The 14,229-nt window shown below is 42.0% G+C and overlaps 1 long non-coding RNA gene across 2 annotated transcripts; it reads right to left on the reverse strand.

The window, feature by feature from the left end:
* Positions 1-4,336: 4,336 nt before the first annotated feature.
* On the reverse strand, positions 4,337-4,754 carry LOC117581907. Of its 2 annotated transcripts, none has more exons than XR_004573687.1 (2): positions 4,531-4,754; positions 4,337-4,472 (listed from the first exon to the last, which is right to left on the reverse strand). It is a non-coding gene; the product is annotated as an uncharacterized LOC117581907 (long non-coding RNA). The 2 variants fall into 2 exon arrangements; XR_004573688.1 differs by having other exon boundaries at positions 4,337-4,475.
* Between the last annotated feature and the right edge of the window lie 9,475 nt (positions 4,755-14,229).

Consider the following 14,229-nt stretch of genomic DNA (forward strand, 5'->3'; position numbering starts at 1 on the left):
GGGGGGGGGGGGGGGGGGGGGGCATAACAAAACGCATTACACACACAATCTTTCAGTCAGTATGCGACTGTGCGTGTGTGTGGGTCTGTGTGTGTTGTGTGTGTACTATGTGTAACTTTATTAGCCGTCTCCCCTGTGCGTATGCCTGGATTGTGCGACTGTGTGTGTGTGTGTGTGTGTGTTACCTTGTCAAAGTTATGAAAATGTCTGGGGACCTGCTGTAACTGGCCCTGTTACCAGACTCTGTGCCTGCCGCAGCCACAGTCCCAGCCCACCTCTTTCTGGCTGCTACTCCCCTCGGTCTAGCCGTGTGTGAAATTAGTCTGGGGCGTGGATTTCCATATACCATGCACATAGAATCTATGTGGGTGCACTAATCTGAATCAAGAATTAGATTAAATATAATTAAATGTTGCAAAAAACACCTGGAAGTTCGTTTCAATAGAGAATTTTCCCAGGATAAGTACCTCTTTCATATGTGAAGTCTATAAAGCATGTGCGTGGATGAGTGCAAGATACGTAAGATCCAAGTATAATATTTTAACAAAGATTTGTTACAAAAGATTCTTCCCCCCAATCTAAGTGGGTTTGAAGTGCCCCTTTTGATTACCTGCCGATTGGTTGCTCCCAGAATCTCCTTCTTATGCCCTCCCATAAGTCCCTTATCTATAGATCTAACAAACAATCAATTGAAATCACTAAAAGCCAACCAATGCAACGCCTTTAAGGGAGATTTTCAATTACGCGGCTCCGGAATCTCATTTCGTATGATAACTGCAGCAAAAGGCGTGGTCATGCATAATTCCTTAGAGGCGAAAAAAGATTCCATTGCGACGCGTATATATAGAAAATTTCCTTTAATATTTTTGCAAATGATGCTGAGAAATCTCAGGGCGTGCTCGCACCTCGTCGGGGTCATTTAAATGCAGATTGCGGAATGAGCAGTCTGTCCACTCGGGCGGCAGCCCAGGCATTTGCATAATGGCGGCGACACATTGCAGCGGAAACGGAAACCCAAACCCAAGCCCAAGCCCAAGCCCCACCCCTCTATCTGGGTCCCTAAGGCTTCAGCGTTGCAGTCGCAGGTTGCAAGGTTGAAGGTGCTTCAGTCGTGTTTATGACTGCTTGAGATTGCTTGTGGCCCATCGTTGGGGCTGTCGTCGGGGCTGTTGTCGGGGCTGTCGTCGAGGCTGTCGTTGGGTGTCGTTAGCAAACGGAAGCTCCTCGCATTGCCCGGTCATTGGTTTTGGGCGCCAGAAATGAAGTGTGGCAGCCAGCAAGCGTTATTCATTTGAATGTAACTGCCATAATTAAGCCAGCCAGTCAGTCTCTGATAAATAAGTGCGAAAGGCAGGTGATGGCCTTCCATTATATTGTCTTCTTTGGGCTGCAATAGAAGTGATAATATATTTGGGGACTATGGACTATTGGGAAATATGAATTATGGGACATCAAAGATTAGGGATTTTGTGTAACATATGTACATAAAGATTTATGTATGTTATGTATGTATAAAACTGGTAAACTTTAATCTAAACCTTAATTTAAACCTGTGTGCTGATGCCACTTCCACTGAAAATACAAAAATTCCCTTCTACTCAAAGTTCAAATTTGGAATTTTCCAAAAAATATTTACACCTTCAAATTGTCCATGGGGCGAGCTACGACTCGACTGCTGTTCCTACTCCGCCGTTGCGGCTGGTATTGTTGCGGTCGTTGTTGCTGTTGCTGGTTCAATGTTTATGTTGCCACATCGTGGCAGGGCACGCATGCAACGCCTCGCCACAGCCCCCCCCCTTGCACACACATCTGTATAGTCTGATATGAGGGCGAAGGGTGCAGCTGTGCCTTTGGGTGGGGCAAGTTCTGTGGGTGCTTGGATGCCTCACGGAGATGGGAAGGCGGTGTCAACCATTGTCAGTTAGTTGGGTGGCCATACCCTGCCAGCAGCTGTTCCACCTGCTACTGTACTTGGAGAAATTCTGGGCTAAATACAAAACTTTTGCGGAGAAGCTTTTTGTATCACATTTTATAATTTCTCGTTAGAAAGGAAAACCTTACTTACTCCTTACTTACTTACTAAAATAATAAATAAATAGATTTTTAAACTGATATGTAGTTTTATGTTGTTTTTAATCACACATATTTACACATATTAAATCCACTTTGTAGTGGATTTGATTTTAGAGTTAAGCATGATTTATTGACATCATATAAGCAGCTGCTAATCCTTCTACTTTTTGAGTAGTGTAGAAATTGGTGCTGGCGTTGCTTTTGTAGCTGAAGTGGCATAAATATCGTTGCGGTTGCACGTGAAAATTGCATTTGGCCAGCATTTGGCTGCTGGGCGCATGGTTACACTTGAAGCGGTGCGGAGTGGAGCAGAGAGCAGAGTACTGCCATTCGGGTTGGGTGTTCTGGCCCGCTCTGTTCTGCCCTGCCCCCACAGTCTGTGCAAATTGTGGACTTAAATGTTTATAACGCATCCGCATCCGCATCCGCATTCCCCATCCACTGGTTCAACCACCGAGGCATCCACCAGTAGCGTAACTCCACCTTCTCACCACCCCCAACTTAGACCATTTTCGTCGTTTGTTTATTAAGCTTTTCTGGTTGGGGCAGAAATAGAGAATCGGTGGGGCAGCGAGGAAAAAAAGGTGTTGAATGCCACTTGCTGGGGCTGCTTTTTATTGCCATCGCACATCTAAGTGCAGCAGCTGTAAAATAAATATATATTTTTATATATATACCCATTCCGCACCATCCATTTCTCTTACTTCTCTTTGTTGTAGTTGTTCTTGGCTGTGGGTGGAAGGGAGAGGATGGATATAAATTAAACGCATTAGAGTAGGAAACCGCAGCGATTTTCCTTTACTTTTTTTTCCACCCAGCAGCATTAATTCGCTTTTGCAACCGACAAAGCCACTTAACGTTCTTTTCTCCTATTGAAGTGTATACAAAATTTAAATAAGAAACAAATCGAAGTAATGGCAAAGTCCCTCCCCTTGCCCACAGCTTCTCTCGATTGCCACCTCATAGATGGCGAGATACCAAATACCAAGTGCTCAAATGTTGCAAAAGGCAACGGAAAAATCGTCGAAAGGGAACCGGAGATGGTGATGGAGCTGCTGCTGCTGCTGCTGCTGCTGCTGGTGCTGGTGCCTGAGTCTGGATGGAAAGGAATGTGGACGAAGCTCTTCACATAATGAAAAAATAAAGGAAACCGAAAATCCATTCAAATGAATCCAAATTCATTGAAGCGTTTTTTAGGTAGTGGCTACAAAAAAGAAACAAAAAAGAAATTAATGACATGATACTGTTGCTTATCAAGCACGTATTTTGCCTGCCAGAAAAAGAAATAGTCAAGAGCGGCAAAAAAGGTGTTTCTTATCAATGTCTAATCAAGCCTTTCTTATTAAAATATTTGCTATATTTAAATACTTTGAATATCTGTTGAAAATTCTGATTTAATTTACAATTTTCCGAAGCAATCACGATCCATAGATGAAAATAAATAGGTGATGCACCAAAAGAGCCCTTTCCTCATTTCCCACCATCATTGGCAAAGTCAGAGCTTCGGGGCAAGCTCTTAAATGGAATGACTAACCATCTTAATCACATCACAGACACGCTGGCAGCACCCGGACGGATACTGCAGTCTGTGCAGCAGCTGGAGGAACTAAACGTTTACTCGGACGATTTGGAAATGCCCGCCGTCATTTCGGCAGCTGTCAGTTGTTTGCCACTAAACGCTTACAACCAGCAAATAAAGTGCCCAGCAGCAAGCACAGCTGAAGGCACATGGCTATACATTGAAAGTACAGTAAGGAAAAAAGGGAACATTTTATATAATCAAATAGCAGCCAAAAAACGGTTTTTGTGGCCAGGGGCAGACGTCTTCCTCTGGAGTTTCTCTCGTTTTGGGACTTGACTGCTCCGCATTCTGGCGCTTTAACTTCCGCTCTCCGCTCTTCCTTACTCTCACTCCATATTCTTTCATTGTCTTCTCCTTCTTGTACTTTGCATACAAAGTACCGTTAACTACTGGCATCAGTTTTTCACACAACAACAACAACGGCAGCCGCCACTCTCCACTGATGGTTTGGCGGGTTTTGCCACTGATTTCCATTCCCGGTCCGCAATTGAAAGCCAATAAAAGGAGGGCAGAACCTGAAGATTACCCAAATGCCAGTGCTTTGTCCGGGATTGTCCTTTTTGGGATTGAGGTGGATTTTAATTTATACGAGGTGGGAAGATTATTGCATAAAACGTGATATGGGAAAGAGGGCATTTTGTATTTAATGTATGAAATGTCTAAAAAATATTCCAGCAACAGTCAAGCTTTTACATCATTTTATTATGCACAGAGCAGCAGCTAACTTTCTGAAACATATTTCAAAATTCACAAATATATAATATCGTAATGGTAAGGTAAAAAAACATTGCGAATTTTGACAAAAACAGCCATTGCTCTGCTAAGAAATACTAAATAATTAAAACATGCAGATTCATAAAAATAATTGCTCTTACCGCATAGAATTCCATTTTGGTCACATTTAGTTGAGGTTCAGCCTCAGTTTTCTCTGCGCAGAATTCTGATGCAATAGTTAATTATCACAAGGGTATCGTATATAATGTATAGTAGTGCCGCAGCGACAACAAGTCGTACGGCACATTTGATTAGTTTCCAGAAGGACATTTGAATAGAATAGATTTCAAATGTAACTATGAGTGGTAAGGCGTGGATAGATGTGTGCTGAATGTGTGTAGGCATAGTCTGGAATGAAACACTCAGTCATCAAGTTCCATAATTTCTGCATCCTTCTCCTTATCCACATCATCGTCGAATAAATGTTGCTTTAACTGATGGTTATACAAGTGTTGAGCCATTGCTCTAACTGCCACAGAGACTGTCGTCACTGCAGCAGTTGCATCCGCCTTTGTCGTCTTCCCCGACTTGTGGAAGAAGACAAAGTATATGACCAGAGCGCCTAAAACCAGAAACCCAACTGATGAACAGATGATACAAAACAGCACCTTTCTCCCCAAATTAAGGCAGCTAAAATAGAGTTATTCCTATTTTCTATTATTCGAATGGAATGGCGAAGAAAAGTTTACCAGCATAGCGCAGATCCGATTATTCCACAGCACATAATTTCTAATTTTAAATATAAACATTTGTTTATCGAAATCTGTTTAAACAGAAATTACGAGAATGAATGATAGAGCAGGGCATACTTACACATGCTCTGGGGTAAAATGATATCAATTTCGGGCTTATTACTGTCGCACAACAAATGGAATACTTTGGCCATAAAAATGATAACCACATCCCCAGCCACTCCATTAAGCATTCCCACCGAGTGAGCATATTTTGGCTTTCAAGCAAATTATATTTTATGCCATATTCTTCCAAAATTCTTCTTTTATTGCAAGTGGTACGGGAAATTCGATTCACTTAAGCTGGTCTAAGGGTTGGCCGCAGCTCTGGCTCTACCGCTCGCGCTCTCAATTGTCGTTGAGGGCCGCTAGGAAATTTAGAGAAATAAAATAAAATAAAATAAAATACAAACAAAAAGCAACAGTAAAGAAGGAGAGAAATGTTTTTTTTTGCCGCATAATCGAAATGTATTTTTCCTCTTTATTGCTTTGCCAAAGGTAAGTCTTGGCCTGGCCAAGACAATGGCTGGAAGCTGAGGGCTGACTGCTGCTTAGGTGTGGAACGAACGACTGTCTGTGTGGGCCTGGGCCCCCATTTTGTGAGGGACGATAACAACATTTTAACGCCTTATGGTCCATTTAGGTAAAAGTGCCGATTACGCTCAGCTTAACCAGAAATTATGACCTCAGTGCCGGGTTGGTTTCTGCTGGAACTTTAAACGAAGCCAAGTACATTCACAGACACACACTTATCGAAAAGTAACTCTCGACAAGAGGCTCACTAAGCATCGGATAAAGTTGTGGCTTGCTTCTTCAATTTCAATTGGAACTTTTCTGCTGTGGCATACTTTTTGGATCACAATCAAATTCGGCACTACAAGCATTGAAATATGTGTGATGCTCCCGTAAATGAGTTTTTTGTCTTGGCAGTCTAAGAAATTAATGTGCGACTTCCATTAAATAGTCTTAAAAAACATTACAAATTCGCTCTATCTGTTTGCTTATTTTATTCAAATTTTTACTGCATAATTGTAATTACCAAGCAAATATTTGAGAGAATAATTTCAAGCCGTACCAAGTAACGGATTCACTTCCAGGCCAAAGACTCGGCTGCAACATTCAACTGCAGTTCTGCTGGGCACGGCTGTGCTTTATGTGGCAAGAGCGAGGAGTATGCGCAATTTATTTGCATACGAAGGACCGGACAGGCATTGCGTACAAATTAATGAAAGGCAATTAAAAGCATTCGGAAATGTAATAATAAAATGTAAGCCAACAACATATTAAAGGTTGCTCTTTTGCCAGACTCTTTACAGTGCAGTGCAATCCAAAAGTCAAATCCCCTTCACCTGCACTTCCACCTCCACTGTCAACGGCAAATAAATATTGTATTTTCGGTTTTTGGACCGAAATGCAGAAAATATTGCAATAATAATCGAATGATTCCATTTCATTTCTGTAACCCCCGGTAATTTAATGCCATTTGCTAGATATGTTTATGCCTATGGAAATTGAATTGCATTTCGTTTTCGCATTGCATTGTTTTTCCGTTTATTTGTTAAGAGTTAAATTGAATTTGTTTTTGGGTGTTTTGGATTTCTTGGCAATCAATTGCCATGACAAATGTTTCTGTTCATGTTGTTGTTTCAGTGGTTGTTGTCGCTTCTGCTTGCCGCTTTGGCTTGTATTTGTCAAGGGGATATACCCTTGTTTGAGGGGTACGAATGGTTTTCCAATGGATTGGAATTCTTGAATTTATTTTATTTTAATTTAGTTCTTAGACAGTTAACAAAGCGATTCTACAATTCCACAGGATATGATGTTAAATCTTGTGTCTAAGATTGAAAATTATTAAACAGGCATTTGACATTTACTGTGAATTGAACTGCATTTTCGATCAATTCTGTATTAAGTTTTTCGGTAGAGTATTCCCGATTAGGCTTCGTTTAGTAACCAGCATTTTTCTTTAGTTTTTATCCCTGGAAAAGGGCCACTGGGCAGGGAATCTTGTGCATTATTGCGATTTTACACGCTGCTGCACTCGAAAATGAAACGGACAGTAAGCTCCACTTGGCCAGGAATCAGCAGCGGGAGTGGTTGTGGCAGGGACTGAGGCTGGGTCAGCGGCAGCGGCAGCGGCAGGAAGGCGTGGCATGAGCAGCATCCTCGCCGACGTTCTGGCCATCATTGCCACTGTCCGCCGCTAAAAGCTTTTTGATTATGAAAAATGTTCGAAACATATGCTCCAAATGACTGCAAAGCGTGCGAAGAAAGTTCTCTCGCTCTCTCTCACTCTCGCTCCTGGTCTCTCTCGCTCTGCCTTTCAGCATCGCATCGCTGACTGGCTGACTAAGTTTTGTGCTTTTTACAGTGCATCGCAGCAGTATACGGTATGTAGGTATAGTGTGGTGTGGTGTGGTGTGGTGTGTCCGGAGTAACTACTGTAGATGCTCGTGTATATGTTTTACACGTACTCAACATTGTGTAAGTAAGCATGTTTTATTTCGTCGTAGCTTTCCAGTTGTACTTGGTCCTGGATCCAGCTCCTGCTGCTGTCCACGGCTCTGATGTCGACTTGTCCTTGTGCGCCGTGCTCCTGTTTTTGTTTATTGTTTACTGTTTTTTAGATGCCTTCTGCTATTGTGGTTCCTGGCTGTTAGTGGACTTTGGCTGGTGCATTGTTAATGGTTGTGCTATTTTATTTTAAAATTAATAAAGTGACCAAGCACGAGTCTGAGAGAGTCCGACAGTCGGAGCTCGAACAAATTGCAGCGCAAACTTCATTCGGCGCAAAACCACTTTCAACAAGTTGTGGATGCTGCAAATGCATTTTTAATCAATTCTACGATTTGTGTGTATTTTCTGTAGTAGATCGTTAATGTGGTTAGACGATTTGTTTGAGCGTAGTTTGTGAATCTTATCATATTTATGGATTAATTTTAGTCTTTTTGTAAATATTCTAACTCGTGATTTACATTGCTCCCGGCAAAGTCTTCCCTTCATGCTTCATAGATGCTAATAGTATTCTTAGATTCAACAGCTCTTCCTGCCACTCAGCGTGTCATAATTAATAGACAATTTTATATGATGAGTTTCCCATTTTCCCTATTTCTGTTCAGGTTGAAGTGGGGAACCTCCCACATTGACAATCTAAAGAATCAAAATACACGCATTTATTCATATCTAGTCCCCCCATGCTGAGTCTTCCCAACTGCCGACTGCCAGTTGACAGGCCGTTCATCAGGGCCCAACATATTTGCCACTTAGAGAGCAATTAGGCGGGAAAGTGTGCATCGGACTACACGTGCATCGATCTCTATAAGTCAGGGAAATTCTTTACCCATTCCCGATGCGTTGGTAATTGAATGTCTCCGCGGAGAGTGCATTAGCCTTTGTCTAGGAGGAAGACCAACTTGGAGATCTCGGAAGACATCGCACGGAATCGAGCATAGAAAGAGAGAGCAGTGGCATCGCCACGTAACCGTAGCTGCAGCACAAATGTGTTGCCGGAACGAACAACAGAGATCTGTGTGTTTTTCTTTTTTTTTTCTAAGTATTTTTAGAACAACGCAGTGCAAGAGAGAAGGCAGGAGATATATATAGCAGGAGAGAGCAAGAGGGAGATGGAGGAACGGTCCGTTCATACGTATGTGTGTGTGGTGGATCGTTTTATGATATTTTTAACCGATAAAAACGCTGCAGGCGAAGTCAAGTGCACTAAGAGCTGTGCTCTGATGTGCTCTGCATTGGCATCAAGTGTCCGGGGGCATAGCCAGCACACACAGAAAGAGAACCAGAAACAGAGATTCATAGTCCGCCAGACCAAATGAAGCCATTAGCAAACAGAAGTTCTGCCCTATATATAAACTCTCCAATGAAGTTGGCTATATTTGGCAGCTCCATCGCGATCTCGAGTTTCTTTTTGGGGATCTCCATCTCCCAGGGAGTTCTACTATTGCCTGCTTTCATATCCACTCCTCTGTAGGCATAGTTATCGTGTCTGTCTGCCCGTGTATCCGCAGCCGCATTTGACAGCGCTGCAAGTTTTTCAAACGATTCGGCGACTCGGCTACGACTCAGCTCGTCGATTTGCAGATTCCCGTCACGATTTAGTATTTTTCATCAGCTCAGCGATTTTCATGTCACGTTCGCTAACAAAGTTTCTACCTCCCCATAACCTTTCCCTTTCCACAAGACCCTCTCAGGCTTGTCCCTGAGTCGCATCCTGGCGCGAAGTTTCAAACATCGCTGCGGCGCATCTTTTGTGGCTATATAACTACATAGACATATATATATATATATATAACTCTTGTATCTGCTATTTGCCCAGGGCTTCTCAAAGTTGTCTCTACTTCTCTACATGCTCTGACTTGTCCTGCTTGAAGGCTCTACCTCCGTACCTCTTCCACGCCCAGACTTGTCTTCTATGTAGTTTTGTTTGTTTGCTGTTCCAAAGTTTGTCAGCTTGATGTTTAATTGTTATTTTGTGTCTCTCGATGTCTATCTGGGTGCGTGTGAGAGAACTTAAGTATGTCTGATTTCATTTGTAAGTTCCTCCACCAGAAGTTGTCATCTGTCTGAAGGGCATAACTTTGGTTGAGATTGAGATTTGAGTTCGACCCTTGAGTTCGCTTAAAGACGCTTTTGCGCATGTTGAAAGTTCTTGGTTTAGTTTCCAAAAGTAATTATAGTTATAGTCAAAAGCTGCTTCCCATTTATTTATAGACTAAAGAAAATATATACGTAAGTAGTAATTATTCATATTGTTGAAAAAAATGGTCTGTCTGTTCTTCGCTTCACCTCAACTGCTTATTTTAGGAATTTAAATCGTTGGTCAAACGCCTGGCGTGGCAATGTTTGTTCGATTCTTTGATTTATGTTAAAAATGTGTACAAAAATTCTCTGGGAAAATGTTAAACAGTTTCGCATATTCCCATTTAAATGTATATAAATATTTATAAATATATTTCTCATCATGGATTTGCTTTCCAGAGTCTAAAATTTGCATTTATCCAGCATTGAAAACTTTCTCTAAAAATAAAGTTCAATATTCGGATGGACGTAACAAAGTGAAATCTATGTACGGCCAGCTGTATCTGTATCTGTACTCTGTCCGTGTATCTGTGTTTAGTCATCTACATTTTGTTGCTCACTTATTTCTGCCGTCGAGAGCGTTTCATATTAATTCCTGTTTATGTGTGGGTGAGTGCTTAACTAGCAGCATCCCGCCCTCCTCCTCTTCACGCTGCTTTGCTTCTGGCCAGAACAACAATCAGGCACACACTCACACACACATACAAATAGAATGGCTAACAGATACAGCTGCAGATACAGTGGCACACTGAAATGTAGCTGTATCCACTTGCGAGCGATTTGAAAGCGTTATTTATTTGTGGCACAAGCGACCATATTTCAAATGCACACCGCACCGCCACCACCAACCGTTGCCGTTGCCGCGTCACCGTCACCGTCACCGGCTCTGGCACCGGCACTGGCACCACCATATAGCCATCCCATAGCCATCGCCAAGTTGAAAAGTCGACAAAAATACGAGCAGACATTGCTACAGACAAACATACAATAGAAAGCGGAAAATTTCATCCTAACGCGAGACCAGTTGGACGAATCATGGATGCGCTGAATTGGTCAGCACTTGAAATTTGAAATTAACCTAAATATAATAACAGATTTAATGGGTATGCTGGGTGAATGGTTTCCCGATTTAATTCAGTAGTAAAAATTAGTTGATTTCGTTTTCCAATGTTTCCATGCATGATTTTGATTGAATCTAAGAGTTTTTGAATTTGTATTTATTTAGGGACATTTATCTTAAATATTTGTTGCATTAAATAATAACTGATTTAATTAGTGGGTAAATTATTGCCCATATGTCAGTATATCCATAGGGGCTTCCAATGGCCATCTAATACTCTCAAAAAACTGCTTCAATTTTAGAAACCCCTTCTCCTCACCCACCTTCACCTGAACCCTTCCACCACGCTACATCACCCATCCGCCAAACAACTTTTTCGCACTCGTTGCTGTTTGTTGCTTTGCAATTGTTGTATTTGGGTTCTCCTTTTTTTTTTGTGTTTCTGTTTTTACAACTTAACGTGTCGCACAAAGGTGCACTGTGGCGAGTGTGTTGGTGTATGTGTCGGTGCCTGTGTGTGGCTCATATCACACGCTTGCAAGGCTGCTGCTGGCTCTTGATATTCGGCTCAGACCCGAAGTCCCGAAAGGCAGTGTTGCATTTGTGTATTCCCTTCACTTTGGATATTATTATTATGAGCAGACGTTTGAAATGTATAGTCTTAATCAGCATCAACAGATGCAGCCCGTTCCCTCTTTTTATATCTCGCTTAAATTTAGCCGTTTAGCTTCCTCTTGAAACCAAAAATTCCCTACTTTGTTGGTAATTATTGCCAAAAGTAAATTGCTTGACATATCATACATATCTGCAAGGGTATCTTAAGCGTCGGCCCCTAATTTAGCCCTACAATCTGGGCTCTCTTGTTGTTGTACTAAATTTATGCGCTTTCATTTTATGAAAAACTTTTGCAATAATTTCTCAAAACGTTTTTGTGGTGAATTGAAATGCGAGAAAAACATTTTGCGGATGGCGACTAAAAACTTGAGAAAAACCTTGCACCCCACACAGATACACCCTCACACTCACACACACACACACATGTGAGCCAAAAACAAATACTTTTGAAGGCAGCAGCCATTTCTTATATAAAAAAAAAGTTTTTTTCTTTTGTGCATTCGGCCACGCCCAGCGCCAAACGCCTCCAACCGAAATGACGTTTACTACGCCTGCCAGCGGCAAAGTTTTCGCATCTTTCGGCTGCTGCTGCTCCTCATCCTGTTCCAGGTCGTGGTTCATGGCACGGGGTCGGTAGGGGGCGCCTTCGTCTTGGCCAAAACTTTAATGAAAAGTTTTGTTAAAAAGTTTTGCGCGCTGGAAATTTCAACGCTTCAATGAAGGCAAAGCCTGACCAGGGAGCGGGGCCTGACATTAGATTGTTTTTTGGCCGCAGCGGCTCCATTGCCAAAAGTCAGTGGCACTACACACCACCACACCCCGACACCACCAGAAAGAAACGGCATTTACTCACGGGCAAGGAAAAACAAGTATGCATTTTATGATCGGCATTTTCGATACCCTCCACTCGCGCAGTATCCACTAAAACTTCTATTAAAAGCAAACAAAAGTGGCTGCTATCAGCCATCATCATTATTTCTAGGCTCAGTTCTAAATATTTATACAGTCGCGGAGTTGTCTCTACAATTCCCAAAGAACTACAATCACTATAAGCAACCCTTTTTCGCAAACACAATATACCCTTGAGTGCCATTAATACCCTTTATAAAGACAACCAGAAACCGTATCAATTTTGTTATTGCAGTTGCCGTGCTCTCTCCTCTTGCACTTTGAAATTATTTACCTGAATAAACATTTGGTATTTTAATTACGCATCTCTGGTGGTGCCAGTGGATGCCGGTGGGGCTGGCAGACTAGCAGACTGGCGGATCAGTGGTGTGGCGGTGGCGCCCTCACACATAATTGAATTAACACACAATTTACGGTACATTGCGCAAACTTCCTCTGTCAGCCAACACTTCCTCGCCTCACCTCGTCTTGTCCTTCCCTTCCCTTCCCTTCCTATCGTTTCAGGTTTCTTTTTATTTATGTATGTGTGGGCGTGGTGGGTCTAGGGCTCCGGTCATGATTTGTTTTAGAATTCTCACTCCATTTGCGATTTGCTCTTGCTTTCTGAACTTTATTAAATCTTGAACAAAGTTGCAAGAAATATCTGTAAACTTATCTCTTAATGATTTTATAGAAAGCTAATTGGAACAAGTGGAGCATGGTGTATTTCTGGTTGGTATTTCTGGGCTTGGGTTACATAATTTTTTTGTCCACTGTGGCTGGAACATTATAACCAAGAATTAAACAAAGCAAGCTCCATGAAGTTTTATATGACATCGAAGCAATGCATCCGACTCATATACCTAGTTATAGTTTCATTATACCTAAATCAATTGCTGATTGCCTTGAGTTCATTGCATACATTAAATCTCAATTCTCAATGATATGCAAATTTAGTGAATTTAATTTGAGATATTTAGTAGTTTCGAAATATTAGAGGTCCGATTTGGTCCGATTCGCTAATTGGTGTTGCATATCATGTGAGAGTCAAGGACCAGGACGGTCGGAAGAGGCAGTCAAATGACTTCAACACATGGCAACGAGGCATCGAGGGTCTGAGGAATTTATGTTCATGGGTCAACAGATTGAAAATTGATATTACTGCTGCTGCTGGTGCTGCTGGTGCCGCTGGTGCCGCTGCTGTTCTGGTTCTGCTGTAGTTGTTTCTGCATTTACTTATGCTTGATTTACGATTTGTATCTGCAAAGTTTTGCCTTTCGTTTCGTTATATTTTGTACTTCCTTTTTTTTGTGTGTGTTTTGCTTTGTTGGTGAAATGGCTCGTAAATACATCGAAAATGCCGCCACTTGAGTTCATTCATACCCCGAGACCAGGCCAGACACAGCACATGCAATAATATCAGATACGCGTATATGTGTGTGTGTATGGCTATGTGTATATTGTGCTTATGTGGAAAGAGTAGGAGGGTGGGGGGTACATGTGTAGGCATGTTGTACATGTGTCTGCTTGTCGGGCTTGACTTCCACGTAATTACTAAATGCCAACCAAAGACGAGAGAGAGTAGAGCCTCACATGTGGCTCATCCTTGGGTCTTGTGGAAGAGGCAGGAGAGGTGGTCTAAGAGTAGGTAGACTGGACCCAGACCCGATCCTGTCCAGGGGTGCTCCCTTTGAGGAGTGTCCTACACATGTAAGTCGTTACAAAGTCCAGAAAGGGATGACTCACTGTGCCTCCATCTCCCTTCGTGAGTGGTTTTCTTTGATTTAAAGTTTTGTCTTGCTTTAATCTGATTTATTTCAAAGATTTCCCATTCAAATTTCCAAATCTTTAAGCTTAAAGTCCTCTTAGACTCGTAAATTCCCTGAAATCGTTTGTCACGTTTCGCACATAAA

Source organism: Drosophila guanche, unplaced genomic scaffold, assembly GCF_900245975.1.
Source record: "Drosophila guanche unplaced genomic scaffold, DGUA_6, whole genome shotgun sequence".
Classification (NCBI taxonomy): domain Eukaryota; kingdom Metazoa; phylum Arthropoda; class Insecta; order Diptera; family Drosophilidae; genus Drosophila; species Drosophila guanche.